This window comes from Pseudophryne corroboree, chromosome 1, assembly GCF_028390025.1.
Source record: "Pseudophryne corroboree isolate aPseCor3 chromosome 1, aPseCor3.hap2, whole genome shotgun sequence".
NCBI classification, from domain to species: Eukaryota; Metazoa; Chordata; class Amphibia; order Anura; family Myobatrachidae; genus Pseudophryne; species Pseudophryne corroboree.
In genome coordinates, this window is record NC_086444.1 from 111455028 (window position 1) to 111469418 (window position 14391).

Sequence of the window (14391 nt, forward strand, 5' to 3'; positions counted from 1 at the left end):
TTGGGTACAACTGCATTTTTTAGGACACTGGTGAGTCTTTTTCTGACGTCCGTGTACATTCTCGGTATCGCCTGCCTAGAGAAGTGGAACCTAGATGGTATTTGGTAACGGGGGCACACTGCCTCAATAAATTGTCTAGTTCCCTGTGAACTAACGGCGGATACCGGACGCACGTCTAACACCAACATAGTTGTCAAGGCCTCAGTTATCCGCTTTGCAGTAGGATGACTGCTGTGATATTTCATCTTCCTCGCAAAGGACTGTTGAACAGTCAATTGCTTACTGGAAGTAGTACAAGTGGGCTTACGACTTCCCCTCTGGGATGACCATCGACTCCCAGCGGCAACAACAGCAGCGCCAGCAGCAGTAGGCGTTACACGCAAGGATGCATCGGAGGAATCCCAGGCAGGAGAGGACTCGTCAGAATTGCCAGTGACATGGCCTGCAGGACTATTGGCATTCCTGGGGAAGGAGGAAATTGACACTGAGGGAGTTGGTGGGGTGGTTTGCGTGAGCTTGGTTACAAGAGGAAGGGATTTACTGGTCAGTGGACTGCTTCCGCTGTCACCCAAAGTTTTTGAACTTGTCACTGACTTATTATGAATGCGCTGCAGGTGACGTATAAGGGAGGATGTTCCGAGGTGGTTAACGTCCTTACCCCTACTTATTACAGCTTGACAAAGGGAACACACGGCTTGACACCTGTTGTCCGCATTTCTGGTGAAATACCTCCACACCGAAGAGCTGATTTTTTTGGTATTTTCACCTGGCATGTCAACGGCCATATTCCTCCCACGGACAACAGGTGTCTCCCCGGGTGCCTGACTTAAACAAACCACCTCACCATCAGAATCCTCCTGGTCAATTTCCTCCCCAGCGCCAGCAACACCCATATCCTCCTCATCCTGGTGTACTTCAACACTGACATCTTCAATCTGACTATCAGGAACTGGACTGCGGGTGCTCCTTCCAGCACTTGCAGGGGGCGTGCAAATGGTGGAAGGCGCATGCTCTTCACGTCCAGTGTTGGGAAGGTCAGGCATCGCAACCGACACAATTGGACTCTCCTTGTGGATTTGGGATTTCGAAGAATGCACAGTTCTTTGCTGTGCTGCTTTTGCCAGCTTGAGTCTTTTCATTTTTCTAGCGAGAGGCTGAGTGCTTCCATCCTCATGTGAAGCTGAACCACTAGCCATGAACATAGGCCAGGGCCTCAGCCGTTCCTTGCCACTCCGTGTGGTAAATGGCATATTGGCAAGTTTACGCTTCTCCTCCGACAATTTTATTTTAGGTTTTGGAGTCCTTTTTTTTCTGATATTTGGTGTTTTGGATTTGACATGCTCTGTACTATGACATTGGGCATCGGCCTTGGCAGACGACGTTGCTGGCATTTCATCGTCTCGGCCATGACTAGTGGCAGCAGCTTCAGCACGAGGTGGAAGTGGATCTTGATCTTTCCCTAATTTTGGAACCTCAACATTTTTGTTCTCCATATTTTAATAGGCACAACTAAAAGGCACCTCAGGTAAACAATGGAGATGGATACTAGTATACAATTATGGACTGCCTGCCGACTGCAGACACAGAGGTAGCCACAGCCGTGAACTACCGTACTGTACTGTGTCTGCAGCTAATATAGACTGGTTGATAAAGAGAAGATGTCTATGTAACTATGTATGTATAAAGAAGACTGAAAAAAATCCACGGTTAGGTGGTATACAATTATGGACGGACTGCCTGCCGAGTGCAGACACAGAGGTAGCCACAGCCGTGAACTACCGTACTGTACTGTGTCTGCAGCTAATATAGACTGGTTGATAAAGAGAAGATGTCTATGTAACTATGTATGTATAAAGAAGAATGAAAAAAAACCACGGTTAGGTGGTATACAATTATGGACGGACTGCCTGCCGAGTGCAGACACAGAGGTAGCCACAGCCGTGAACTACCGTACTGTACTGTGTCTGCAGCTAATATAGACTGGTTGATAAAGAGAAGATGTCTATGTAACTATGTATGTATAAAGAAGAATGAAAAAAATCCACGGTTAGGTGGTATTACAATTATGGACTGACTGCCTGCCGAGTGCAGAGACACAGAGGTAGCCACAGCCGTGAACTACCGTACTGTGTCTGCTGCGACTGGATGATAAATGATATAAAAAATATATATATATCACTACTGCAGCCGGACAGGTATATATTATATATTATATAATGACGGACCTGCTGGACACTGTCTGTCAGCAGAATGAGTTTTATTTTTATAGAATAAAAAAAAAAAAAACACACAAGTGAAGTCACACGACGAGTGTTTAACTTTTTCAGGCAATCACAATATAAGTATACTACTAACTATACTGGTGGTCAGTGTGGTCAGGTCACTGGTCAGTCACACTGGCAGTGGCACTCCTGCAGCAAAAGTGTGCACTGTTTAATTTTAATATAATATGTACTCCTGGCTCCTGCTATAACCTATAACTGGCACTGCAGTAGTGCTCCCCAGTCTCCCCCACAATTATAAGCTGTGTGAGCTGAGCAGTCAGACAGATATATAATATATATAGATGATGCAGCACACTGGCCTGAGCCTGAGCAGTGCACACAGATATGGTATGTGACTGACTGAGTCACTGTGTGTATCGCTTTTTTCAGGCAGAGAACGGATATATTAAATAAACTGCACTGTGTGTCTGGTGGTCACTCACTATATAATATATTATGTACTCCTGGCTCCTGCTATAACCTATAACTGGCACTGCAGTAGTGCTCCCCAGTCTCCCCCACAATTATAAGCTGTGTGAGCTGAGCAGTCAGACAGATATATATAATATTATATATAGATAATAGATGATGCAGCACACTGGCCTGAGCCTGAGCAGTGCACACAGATATGGTATGTGACTGACTGAGTCACTGTGTGTATCGCTTTTTTCAGGCAGAGAACGGATATATTAAATAAACTGCACTGTGTGTCTGGTGGTCACTCACTATATAATATATTATGTACTCCTGGCTCCTGCTATAACCTATAACTGGCACTGCAGTAGTGCTCCCCAGTCTCCCCCACAATTATAAGCTGTGTGAGCTGAGCAGTCAGACAGATATATATAATATTATATATAGATAATAGATGATGCAGCACACTGGCCTGAGCCTGAGCAGTGCACACAGATATGGTATGTGACTGACTGAGTCACTGTGTGTATCGCTTTTTTCAGGCAGAGAACGGATATATTAAATAAACTGCACTGTGTGTCTGGTGGTCACTCACTATATAATATATTATGTACTCCTGGCTCCTGCTATAACCTATAACTGGCACTGCAGTAGTGCTCCCCAGTCTCCCCCACAATTATAAGCTGTGTGAGCTGAGCAGTCAGACAGATATATATAATATTATATATAGATAATAGATGATGCAGCACACTGGCCTGAGCCTGAGCAGTGCACACAGATATGGTATGTGACTGAGTCACTGTGTGCTGTGTATCGCTTTTTTCAGGCAGAGAACGGATTATAAAGTAAACTGCACTGTCCTCACTAGTAAACTCTCTCCACTCAGTCTCTACACTTCTACAGTAACAGTACTCCTCCTAGTCAGCTCCAGTAAATCTCTCTCAGTCTCTTATAATCTAAATGGAGAGGACGCCAGCCACGTCCTCTCCCTATCAATCTCAATGCACGTGTGAAAATGGCGGCGACGCGCGGCTCCTTATATAGAATCCGAGTCTCGCGATAGAATCCGAGCCTCGCGAGAATCCGACAGCGTCATGATGACGTTCGGGCGCGCTCGGGTTAACCGAGCAAGGCGGGAAGATCCGAGTCGCTCGGACCCGTGAAAAAAAACATGAAGTTCTGGCGGGTTCGGATTCAGAGAAACCGAACCCGCTCATCTCTAATTTTCTCCCAATCTTTGCATGACTGTTTACAATCCTTTCAACCTGAGAGCGGATCAGTATTAATACAGTATGTAGATGACTTACTGCTGTGTTCAGATTCACTTGAAGCATCCTTGAAAGACACGAAACAGCTTCTGTTTCACCTTTCTAATACGGGACACAAGGTTTCAAAGGATAAGTTACAGTTGTGCCAGATCAGGGTAAAATATTTGGGACATTGCTTGACACAAGGACTGAGACACCTCACCGCTGATAGAATACAGGCGATTCGCGACATGACTCTGCCACAAACCCAGCAGCAGATCCGCACTTTCCTTGGAATGTGTGGGTACTGCCGAAACTGGATCCCATGGTTCTCCATACTGGCTTTACCTTTACAGGAAATGGTCTCCTCGAACAAACCAGGTCGGATCTCTCACACAGATGAGTCCGAACTGGCATTTGAGAGACTTAAACAATGCCTATCACAGGCACCTGCATTAGGCATGCCAGATTATGGGAAACCTTTTGAGCTGTACGGTACGGAAAGTGCTGGGTGTGCGGCAGGTGTCCTAACCCACAGACATGGTGATGCCAGCAGGCCGGTAGCTTACTACAGTGCACAGTTGGACACCGTAGCACGGTCTGCCCCCACATGCTTGTGAAGTGTTGCAGCGATAGCCTTGCTAGTGAGTAAAAGTGAAGATGTAGTGTTGGGACACAACCTGACCATCCATACACCTCATGCAGTATCAGCCTTACTGAATTCTGCCCAAACCAGACATGTCTCATCAGCACGGTTTACAAGGTGGGAATTAGCACTAATGGCCCCTGTAAACATCACCATAAGGATATGCAGCGCACTAAATCCTGCAACTTATCTCCCAGGTGTGCCTGGACAGGCACAAAGGGTGGAGGATGAGAGTGATGGTGAAGGAGGATTTAGTATAGACACTGACACACATGATTGTATGGAATATCTGAACCAAACTTTCACGGCAAGACCCGACATTGGTGACAACCCACTAGAAGGCGTAGATTTTACTTTTTACACTGACGGTAGTTGCCACAGACAGACGGACTCGGGAGACTTGTGTACTGGATACGCAGTCGTAGATGACAGAGGTATCATAGAAGCTGAACCCCTGGGCCCACCGCACTCAGCACAAGTTGCTGAGCTGGTCGCCCTAACCAGAGCGTGTGAATTGGCTAAGGGTAAGTCAGCCAATATTTATACAGATTCTAGGTATGCCTTTGGAGTAGTGCATGATTTCGGGGCCCTATGGCGCCTCAGAAATTTCATGACGGCAGCTGGCACACCGGTAGCGCATGCATCCCATATAAAAAGGCTTCTAACAGCAATACAGGAACCTGACAGAGTGGCTGTTATCAAGTGCAAAGCCCACACTTACAGTCAAGACACAGTGTCACTTGGTAACAGCCGGGCAGACGAAGCTGCTAAATCAGCAGCCAGCACCCCCATACAGACAGATATCACACAACTGATGGTATTCAATACCGTCAACACACAAAAATTAAGTGAAATGCAAAATTTGTGTTCTCTACAGGAAAAGGCAGTCTGGAGGTCAAAAGGATATGGCCAGGAGTCCTCAGGACTCTGGACAGATGGACAAGGTAAGCCAGTAGCCCCCAGAGCATATCTTCCAAGCTTAGCTGAGGCGGCACACGGTCTGACTCATCTGGGCAAAGAAGGTATGTGTAAGCTGGTGAGAGCCTACTGGTGTGCGCCAGGATTCTCTTCTCATGCGGGTAAGAGAGCAATGACATGTCTTATCTGCTTGAGGAAGAATATTGGAAAGTCAATACCAACAGAACCATCCCATATCCCGCCAACAGATGGCCCTTTTCAGGTAATACAAATTGATTTCATACAGTTGCCACCCTGCAGAAATGTAAAATATGTGTTAGTTTGTATTGACGTGTTTTCAAATTGGGTAGAAGCGTTCCTCGCTGCCACAAATACTGCTGCGTTCACTGCAAAGAAAATTGTGCAGGAATTTGTGTGCAGATATGGTATCCCTAGGATAATTGAAAGCGATAGGGGTACTCATTTTACAGGTGAAGTCTTTCAGGTTATGTACAAACTAATGGGAATTAATAGTAAGCTGCATACTCCGTACCGCCCACAGGCAAGTGCGAAAGTGGAAAGAGTAAACAGCACTATTAAGAACAAGCTGAGCAAAGTGATGGCTGAAACTGGATTGTTATGGCCAGAAGCTTTGCCACTTGTATTGTACAGCATCAGAACCACTCCCAGGTCCCCCCTTAACCTATCACCCTTTGAGATTCTTTTTGGTCGACAACCCCATGTAATGATTGACCCCCAGGATGATTTGAAATGCAATAATGAGGTGACTGTAAAATATATGTTTAAGATGAGCCAGCAGTTGAGGAATCAAAACAGCAATCTAAAGCTGGTGATTCCTGACCTACCAAACAGTAATTGTCATGACATTGAACCTGGGGATTATGTAATGATTCGAAATTTTCTACGCTCAGGTTGCCTTATTGACCAGTGGGAAGGACCGTACCAAGTCTTACTGACCAGCACGACAGCATTAAAGGTTGCCGAGAGAGAGACTTGGGTCCACCCGTCCTACTGTAAGAAGGTCGCTGACCCAGAGAAAGCCCGTGACAAAGAGCAGAGTGTAGAGGAAATCGTATCACTGGAGTGCCTGTTCCGGGAAGGTTGAGAGGCAGGACTGTTGTCACGGCACCTGAGCACAGAGAACTACAAGACCAGAGGCGGTTGTCGTACCAAAAAAATATATATTTTTCCTTTTTATTATTTTCTCCATCTCCCATTACCCTCCTTTCCCTTTCCTTGCTCCTTTCTCTCTCCCCTTAGCAAGATGGACTTACCCCAAGAGACTGCATTCCGGGTTTTCCTGTTGACCCTGTTGTTGACCAGAGCAGTCTGTTTCGTGAGAGTACCAGAGAGGTCGAGAAAGGATCTGGAATGGGTTCTGATGACAAGGACGAATTTGTAGAATTCCAAGAGCAACACATCCACCGAGCAAAGGCGAGTATCAGAAAACGATCTGGTAGTCAAGAAACTAGGAGGCACTGTGAAGGGTTATTGGCTGAGGAAAATTGTATTTGTAGAAACTGTGAAAACATAGTTGAGGACGGGTGCATCCAGAGATGTCAGTCCAGCCTTAATATTAACATGGACCATCATCCATTGAGTGATTATCACTCATTAGTGGGTAAGGTTTTAAACCAAACAGAATGCTGGGTGTGCTCACAAGTACCTCAAGGTCAGAGCAAGTCAGGACTAGTACCATATCCTTTAACAATAGATGAGGTACTTGAATTAAGGGGTGGGAGACCGGTGGATGAGAAATTTAATATTTCTAGGCCCCCTAGTTTAAAGCTCCACCAATATCATGTGGATAGATCCTTAGTATTTTTCAACATTTCCAATTCCCGAAAGCCGGGAAATTGGGAAGTGACATGGAATAACCAAACCATGGCATTTTCACACAGAGCCGACAGAATGCCCGTAGACTCAGAACTTATACGCCAAATAGCCGACGGTGGAAGGTATTTTCGGTACAGATATACTCTAGGAAGTAGGACCATGCGGGTTGGAGAAGTATCACCGGGATACTGTGCGCATATCAACCAGCCTGATACGTGTACTGAACAGATGAGAGAGTTAGGGATAGGATTTTTCACTTTGAAGGTTTGCAATATGGTAATGTCATATTCTGTCCCATATGTTCTCCCCGATGATGCATATTTCATATGCGGGAGGAAGGCGTATAAGTGGCTTACCCAAACTCAGAGGGATTGTGTTACATTGGAAGAGTGTTGCCAGAAGTAATGACCATAACCCATAATAAGATGAAAGACGTTCACCGCAATGCTCAAGCTCCTCACACTCACTATGAACAAATCGTTAAGAGACACCTTATAGATAGGACAGAGCACGCAGCCTCTGATTTGATCCACAAATTCACCGGGATTCAATTCCTACTCGCGTTAGACATCACCCGTACCGCCAGAGGAATTATAAATTATAGGTATATTCATGCGCTAGCGAATCTGATAGATAATATCACTGAGATGTATGATGACACCTTCAGGTATACAGGGAGGGAGTTGCAAGCCTACAAAACGGAACTGATTCAGCACAGGATGGTCCTCAATTATATCACAGCGGTGACAGGCGGGTACTGTGACACCTTGGCAACTCAGTATGGTGTGAAGTGTTGCACGTACATCACAAACAGCACTGATGACCCAACCGAGGTCATAGATCAAAAGATGGACGATATCTTGCAATTGAAGTGGGAATTTCGAAGGAGACACAACCTTACCCTTACTGCTGTGAGTAATGAACTGACCGGCTGGGTCTCATGGTTGAACCCACGCAATTGGTTCTCAGGTTTAGGAGAATGGGCTCAAAATGTTATCGTGAGTGTAGGAAAGTTTCTCCTTTGTATCCGGGAGTTGTCATAATGATTGGTTTGATATTTAGATGTGTTCGAATTTTAACGCAGCGCAAGCGCAGTACCAAAGTGATGAGTTTGAGGAGCGGGGGTATTGTTACAACAACTGATTTAATTTATGACCCATCAATTGAGACAATGTTGTGATAAGACGTGATTCCACGGTCCGTTTCTTTCACCCGTTTCTCCTTTGTTTTCCCTCAAGCAAAAATACATCCATTCGGAAAAGACTTTGATGAACAACACCCAATCGGAAAAGTCTTTAATGAACAATACCCATTCGGAAAAGACTTTTTGATGAACAAAACATCCATCCAGAAAAGACTTTGATTAACACCTTCAGCAAAGATACACCCATCCGGACAAGACTTCAACCAACACCTAAGAACGATTGCACAAATGTTATGTGATTGTATTTGTGATACGTGTCTTATCTTCATCTCTACAACCTTCAGGTAGTGACACACATAGTCGACAGTTGATATATATACATATATTAGCATTCACATGTGTATCCCCCTCCATGTATCATCAACTAAATGTGCACCCCATTTGTTGGAACAAGAAGCCGAACAGAGCTCGGTAGTGTTTGTTGGCCCACTTACAGACCCTTAATACGGGATAAGAAGGATTTAATGTATACTTCGCAATACCTCGAAGCTTATCTAGAACATATACGGCACGATGATACATGCCCCTCAGACATGGATTTCATACATACATGCTTTTACTATCCCACTAGGTCATACATTTCCCGCCTACACCTCTCCTCCTACCATCCAATCATTTATAGATAATGTATTGTATATTATTCTGTTTAATATTTAGATAGTGGCAGTTATTGTTGACTGCCAAAGGGTGGACTGTCAAAGTCGAAAAATATTGTAATGCATGCCCCCACGTACTAACCCCATGCACATGCCCGCTGCGCGTGCACTCAGTCTGCCGTGCGTGCACTTATCCTCAATATGCGTAACGGAGCTTTTCACGGCCATGCGCCTTGGCGCGTGGTATGCGCATTTACGGTAGAGTTTGTGAGCGCATAGAGGGTTATTAGAACATTACATATTTAACCCAAATAGTGTATATTGTAGATATAGCTCCCCTAGACCGCATCAGCGAGTATTAATAGTTTAAACAGTTCCTGGACTAAGGGATTCGCCTTTGCATGATAGGAAGGGTCAGATAAAGGTTGGAAGGTTATGTCTAGTATCCAGCTGTAGGGTATTTTGAGGGTAACATTCCGGTGTTGGTTAGAGAAAGATCGCATGTTCCTGCATATAGTTATGTGTAGAAGCAGAATATGAACATTAACTGTATTTACTGTATATTATGTATGCAGCGGGAATCCAGAGGATACCACCCACGAGAGCAGTTGGGGAAAGACATCGCCCATCTATTCAAATCCACCTATAACCTCTTCTGTAATGTAAAGACAAATCCCTGTGTCCAATGAGATTATAGTGACCATTGTATTGTGTATGCATGTTATGTTTAAAATGCCCATTGTTGCCTGGCCGGTCAGAAGACTCTGAACACTATCTGTATGACCAGCGGAGGACCGGCCGGGTTGCGCTTGCGAACATTCTCACGTATGTACATTCTCTGTAGCCATTATTCTGTTTAGATTTATCTTGTTAGCCTGTAGTGTATGATTTGTACTGTTTTACCTTTTGGAATTAATCCACTGTGGCCTTAGAACCCTGTGGTTTCAACTACAAATCTGTGTTGTGTCTTCACTTTCCTGCAAGGGTTTTAAAGTGTATTTATCTGTATAAGGTGTATAGGTATTGATAAGGTGTACGCACTGCGGGTACTTTATACCGTCAGTGCTACTTTAGGTTTAAGATATAACATCGTTGCAGTACTTTGCTGCTAAGGGTTTAAAGTGTAATCAAATCATTACAGTATATCATTAACAAGGTTTAAAGGTTATCAATTGTGTGTGCGCTCGCTGTGTGTTCTCTGTACACTCAGCGCGGCGTGTGTACGCCAAGTACGTACCACGTGCAGGACTCTGTACGCAAATAGCGTACAAAGTGCGTAGCACGTGTATTCCGCCTAGTGGCCATTGCGGCTCCACGGTAATAGTGTATCTAGAGGTATAGCTTTTCGGTCTAAGATAATATCGACATTATCATGACCAAATTGGTAATATGAAGATAGAAGCTTTTCATTTAGTGCAGTATACAGTCATATACAGTGTATTAAGGGGGTCATTCCAAGTTGATCGCTCGCTAGCAGTTTTTAGCAGCCGTGCAAACGCTATGCCGCCTCCCACTGGGAGTGTATTTTAGCTTAGCAGAAGTGCAAACGAAAGGATCGCAGAGCGGCTACAAAAAAAAATTGTGCAGTTTCAGAGTAGCTCGAGACCTACTCAGCACTTGCGATCACTTTAGACTGTTCAGTTCTGAATTTGACGTCACAAACACGCCCTGCGTTCTCCCATCCATGCCTGTGTTTTTCATGGCACGCCTGCGTTTTTCCGAACACTCCCTGAAAACGGTCAGTTGACACCCAGAAACGCCCTCTTCCTGTAAATCACTCTGCGGCGGACATTGCGAATGAAAAGCCTCGCTAGATCTTGTGTAAAACTACATAGGATGTTGTAAAAGTACATCACGCGTGCGCATTGCGCCACATACGCATGCGCAGAAGTGCCACTTTTTCATTTAATCGCTGCGCTGCAAACATTTTTATCTAGCGATTAACTCTGAATGACCCCCTAAAGCAACACTTGTACGACTCGTATTACTCAAATGAACCAGGAAGATATTTGTATTGAGCCCTTTATAAGATATTTCTGAAAACCGGAGACCATGGCAACCACATGACATTTTCTTTCATTGTCTAGGCTGCACTAGAGAAAATGACAGCACCTGGTTAATTGCTATGGGCTAAAGCACTTTTCTGCTGTGCCCCAGTTTTCACAGACTACATAATGACTTGTGGCCCAGATCTAGGCCACATAAGAAAGGGTAGTCTCAATCTCTGCTTCATATGCTGTATCAGGACTGTTACTACTAAACTGTCATTAGCACAAATCCATACGAGCCATTATAGTTATTATGAGTTAGGATGTAGTGCAGTGATGTCTTATTTCCTGTGTCGCCTGAGCCGGTGAAAACATGGAGGACAGACGTACGGCAGGTAGGTATATTGGGGTGCTCATCCAAACAATGATATAAATAAAGTGCTTTTTGATGCTTGCTTATGCCACACATACATTATCTCTGTGCATATCAGGGATGTAAATTCTTTCCAGTCGCCTGGAGGCAAGAGAGAGGTTGGCGCTCGCCGCTTTCCTTCGGAGCATAATAAACAGCAATGCTACAAATACAGAATCGGTGTGTTTCAGACCATACCTGACACAGCAACCTGGCCCCCAGGAGCACAGTAAATGCCCATGCTTCATATACAGTAATCCATGTCTTATAGACAATACATGAAACACATCCATGCACCCCTATAAAACAGCTTGTAAAGGCAGCCGCCCACACAACCAATGTGCATTTACACCGGCCTTATCCTTGGTACAAGAGATCTGTCTGTAATCAGATGGATTTTATCATACCTCCCAACTGTCCCAATTTTGTCGGGACAGTCCCGCGGTGGGGGGAGGATGGGGGCAGTTGCGAGATCCTTCCTGTCCCTCGCTACTCTGAGCACAGCGGCGGTGAATAGATGCTGTGCACATGCGCACAGCCTCTATTCCCAGCACAGAGGGCAGGGGGCATGGCCAGCAGCTCTCTCAGCACTATTCATGCCCCCTTAATGATGAAAACGGGGGCATGGCTTGTGATAGCAGCACTTTCCATGAGGCCACACCCCCTTCCCAATAGGCCACGCCTCTTATTTTTATTTATTTATTTATTTTATTATTTTTATATATTTTTTTTTTTTTTTTTTTGGGGGGGGGGCGCCTTCGACACGCAATGATGTCCCACCCTGACTCACAACAAAGTTGGGAGGTATGTTTTATACATGCACGCAACTCTGAATAACAAGCAATTCTTTCTACACGGCACATCCACGGAACATTATCCTAAGTGGGAACGCCTCATTGCACCCAGTTACACCCACTAAGTTGCAAGTGGAGGCGCAGGACACAGATTCCATCAGGCCACAGTGATGTCAATGTCACAGCCTTCTAGGGATTTCATTGCTTGGATTCTCATGGATATTGACTCCCTCCACTGTGCGTATACTGTATACAGTATATCATATTAAGGGGACTATACTAGAGATGAGCGGGTTTAGTTCTCTGAGATCCGAACCCCCCGAACTTCACCTATTTTACACTGTTCCGAGGCAGCCTCGGATCTTCCCGCCTTGCTTGGTTAACCCAAACGCGCCCGAACTTCATCATCCCGCTGTCGGATTCTCGCGAGATTCGTATTCTATATAAAGAGCCGCGCGTCGCCACCATTTTCACTCGTGCATTGGAGATTGAACGGAGAGGACGTGGCTGCGTTCTCTCCCTGAAAAGCTCCGTAATCTGTGCTCAGTGTGCTGCAAATATCTGTGCTCAGTGTGCTGCAAATATCTGTGCTCAGTGAGCTGCCAATATCTGTGCTCAGTGTGCTGCAAATATCTGTGCTCAGTGTGCTGCATTGTGGGGACTGGGGACCACCAGTATATAATTATAGTAGTACAGTACAGTAGGCCATTGCTGTATCTTGCAGCTCTGTGTCAAGTATACTATCCATATATGTGCTGCATTATTGTGAGCAGTATATAGTAGGACAGTACAGCATTTTGGTGACCAGCAGTATACATATAGTACAGTACAGTAGGCCATTGCTGTATCTTGCAGCTCTGTGTCAAGTATACTATCTATGTGCTGCATTATTGTGAGCAGTATATAGTAGGACAGTGCAGCATTTTGGTGACCAGCAGTATACATATAGTACAGTACAGTAGGCCATTGCTGTATCTTGCAGCTCTGTGTCAAGTTTACTATCTCTGTGCTGCATTATTGTGAGCAGTATATAGTAGGACAGTGCAGCATTTTGGTGACCAGCAGTATACATATAGTACAGTACAGTAGGCCATTGCTGTGTATCTTGCAGCTCTGTGTCAAGTATACTATCTCTGTGCTGCATTATTGTGAGCAGTATATAGTAGGACAGTGCAGCATTTTGGTGACCGGCAGTATACATATAGTACAGTACAGTAGGCCATTGCTGTATCTTGCAGCTCTGTGTCAAGTATAATATCTCTGTGTTTCATTATTGTGAGCAGTATATAGTAGGACAGTGCAGCATTTTGGTGACCAGCAGTATACATATAGTACAGTACAGTAGGCCATTGCTGTATCTTGCAGCTCTGTGTCACTTCTAGTATCCTGATCAGTGCTCAATATCTACTGCATTGTTGTGACCAGTATGTATACTGTACTGTGTGACGTGTGTTATACACCTGGTGATTTTATACATCCTGTAATCTGTACTGAGCGATGTGTGAGATACACCTGGGGATTGTACACCCTATATACTGTACTGTGTGATGTGTGAGATACACCTGGGGATTATACACCCTGTATTATTATTATTATTATCCTTTATTTTTATATGGCGCCACAAGGGTTCCGCAGCGCCCAATTACAGAGTACATAAATAATCAAACGGGAAAACAGAAACTTACAGTTTATGACAGTATAGTACAAGTACAGGGTAAATAAACATAGTTACATCAGCAGATGACACTGGAATAAGTATCAGGTGGCAGAAGACTGCTGGATGTGGTACAGTTGAAGATTATTAAAGTAAGACAAAGGATAAGCACATGAGGGAAGAGGGCCCTGCTCGTTAGAGCTTACAATCTAAAAGGGAGGGGTAGACAGACATGGGTGACACAGATGGGGTACATAGAGAACGTGGAACAGAGGGTTAGGATGAGATTTGGCTGGGTTTGGTGAAGAAGTGGACCCCCAGAAGGCACAAGTCAATACTTAACATTGCAACATTTTACTGGGCTATGCAGGAGAAAATTAAAAATAGGGGAAAATAAAAATACTAAAAAAGAATCGAT